Raw genomic sequence first — 3386 nt, 5'->3', positions numbered from 1 at the left:
ACGATCAATCAGTAGAGGCCGCTAACGTGGGTGGGATTGGGTGTTCAATTAAAGAGCTTCCCAATAAGTACCCTCACCCCTTACTCAGAACCTTTAGATAGTCGATGGCCTTATCCAGGGCATACGAGAGTCATTCTAGCGATAGGATGCTAAAGGGGGATGAGTCCTTATCTTTAGTACTTATGTCAAGCACCGTTTTTTGCCTTGATTGACCGAGGTATAAAATGGATTCGAACGGTTTCCAAGCATCCCATAATTGCTTGGTGGCGACTCCGAACTTCTCTGCGTCGTTTCGAGACCTTTGCCGAGACGAAACCGACCGATCTAAAACGATCCGGTCGAAAGCATTTCTACGCCTCCAAACGTGGCTTTCCGACCGCTACATATCCACAGATTGGCTTGGCGTGCAGGTGGCCCATGTCCACATACTGGTAGGTGGGCCATGTCCACAGACCGGCAGATGGCCCATGTCCACAGATTGATGACTCCGCTAGGGAAAACTAGGACACTTGTGTCTTTCTGATCCATAGAGGTGAAACTCGAAAGCGGTCGTGGTTAAGGTGCGTTAATTGATATTACGGTCATAAGTCAGGTTCCTTGTCCGGACCCACAACCTAACCTTTACCAACCAATTGGCTCTTCACGTTGGCGTGAGTTTTCTCATCCCCGCGCTTCGAATACCAATTGAGTCAAGCATACCATTGGCCTTACACATTTCTGTTTCGTCAAAGAGCATTCATTTCCTTCGCGCACGAGGCTAGGGCACCAACGTTACACATTTTGTTTTGATTGGCATTTCTCTCAAAGATCGAGGTTTGATCGGTTGGTGTGTAACCACCCTTATTAATCCAAAACCCGTGTCAGCATTATGCATAATATAATAAACTGCGAGTGCTTATGTGCTACGTGATCATAAGTCCTTTCGTGTCATTTCCAATCTTTTAAAACACCTTTTTGCACCGTTATAATGGCCATTTCAAACCTCGGTCTTTCGCCAACCGTTGCACACCTTTTTTTAGGCCGTCGTAATGACGATTTTCAAACCTGGTTTTTACAACCGTTTCAAAACACCTTTTTACGCCGTTATAATGGCCGTTTCAAACCTCGGTCTTTTGCCGACTGTTACAAAAACAACATTTTTACGCAGTCGTAATGACGATTTAAAAACCGTCTTAAACCTTGTGCCACTTTTCACGCCGTCATAATGACGATTTCAAACCTCGGTATTTTGCCGACAATTTCAAAACAACCTTTTACGTCGTCGTAATAGCAATTTTAAAACCCGGTTTATACAATCGTTTCAAATTCACCCTTTATGCCATCGTAATAACGATTTGAAAACGCGGTTTTTCATAACCATTTCAAAAATACACCTTTAGCGCCGACATAATGGACATTTTAAAACCCGGTTTTTCATAACCGTTTCAAAACACTTTTGCACCGACATAATAGACATTTCAAAACCCGAGAACAACGCACCGTTTTCGAGGATGTTTCAAATCCGAAGAATAACGCACCGTTTTCGAGAACCATTTCAAAACCGTCTTCAGCTACGGCGCACTGTTTTTAGGACCACAACAATTTCAAACTTTTCAAATCTCGATATTCAAAACACGCACCTTTTGGATTTCGAAAACCGTCCTCGAAAATAATACACCATTTTCAAGACCGTTCAAACCTCGAAAACAATGTAGCTTTTTCAAAAGCACCCTCGAAAACAACACGATGTTTTCTAGGCTTCAAAAATTTGAACCCTTCAAATTTTCAATACTCGATTTTCGTAATCCCAAAAACCGGTTTCGAAAACCGAAACAACACTTTCCAAACCGTCGTAATGATGAACTTTCGCAATTCAAAATTCGTTTCAAAACCGAAATGCCATTTTCCACGATGTTATAATGTCAATTTGGATTTTCGAAATCCTCAATTTTTAAACCGCTTTCGAGAACGAATTTGACCGTTTTCTTAGCTGCTGTAATGACGATTTCAACCACTGTATTTTTCCAAGTTTCAAATCGCATTTTTTTAAAATCAAATTTAACCGTTTTCAGATTTTCAACTCAATTTCAAATCGATTGAAAATAAATTTAACCGTTTTCAAATTCTCCAATTTCAAATCGTTTGAAAACAAATTTAACCGTTTTCAAATTTTCAACCGAATTTCAAAATTCTTTGAAAACAAATTTAACCGTTTTCATGGCCATTGTTATAATGATTCCAAATTCTTCAATTCTCGATTTTCAAATCCGTGATTCTCAATTTTGAAACCCATCTTCCGAAAATGAACTCAACCTTTTTCGAAGAAAGCCCTAAGCAAACTCCCCTTTTTGAAAATTTCTATTTTCGAAAATCCTTCATAAATAATATCAACACGTACATATCAGTCTACCATTCCGATTCAGCCTCGAGTCGAGTCAAATTGTCTAAATAACGTCGAGTCCCCGCCGAAGGTAGTACCTACCTTCTGGTCTAGGTCGTGTCGCCTAATTGTCGAGACATCTTCAATTGCGTTAGTAAAGTCAAAACCTGTCGGGTTTTAAACCCGCATTTCCTCTATAATACGGGTCAAAGGTCAAGCCTGTATACGCGTCTCGTCCAACGGCGTCACTCCATCGACAAACCTCCAAATCCCGTCAGAAGACGTCTGTATAGGCATCACTATGCAAAAGTCGACACTCGAGTCTAAATTGAACGTCTTGCACCCTGAATTCAAACACAAGAGGTCATTCACGATCTTTAATGAACTCATAACCTAGTCACACCGTCGCGTCTTCACGACATAAATGCCTTTTATACATATATGTCGTACTTGCCATTGTTCGTGTAATCCCTTTCAAAGACAAGTTATAACGCATATCGTTATGTCAAATAGGAATGCCTTGGGTGCCATCGATCATCTATAAGAAACTCAAGAAGCCGATCAATCTGCATCCGCCATGACTTGCGCCGAAATCAACAACATGGTCCTTCGACTTCTAGCTACCGTGAATAACTTAAGCACTCGTCTCTCTCAAGTTGAGGACATCATGATAACCGGGAATTTTCCCTCTTCTGATATTGAGCAAAGGGTCAAGCTCCTTGAAAGCCGACTACTTCCCAACGACAAAACCAACCCTAGTTAGAAGGTTACCAAAACCACTTAAGCCAATTCCTTAGGTGCTCCACTAACCAAAACCAGACGACCTCATAGGTCCTTCCCTAATTTGGGTATGCCTTATGCCACAGTAAGGCTAATCTCCAAAGGAAAGTTCAAACCGATTGGTCCAACTCCAGACCCTCTACCAAACAAGCGAGGACGTAGATGGGATGGAAAATTGTTTTGTCAATATCACCAAGGTAGTGGACATAACACTGAAATGTGTCTCCCCCTAAAAGGCGCCATCCTT

Source organism: Silene latifolia, chromosome X (genome assembly GCF_048544455.1).
Source record: "Silene latifolia isolate original U9 population chromosome X, ASM4854445v1, whole genome shotgun sequence".
In the NCBI taxonomy this organism is placed as follows: Eukaryota; Viridiplantae; Streptophyta; class Magnoliopsida; order Caryophyllales; family Caryophyllaceae; genus Silene; species Silene latifolia.
Note: the sequence above shows the minus strand (reverse complement) of the source record.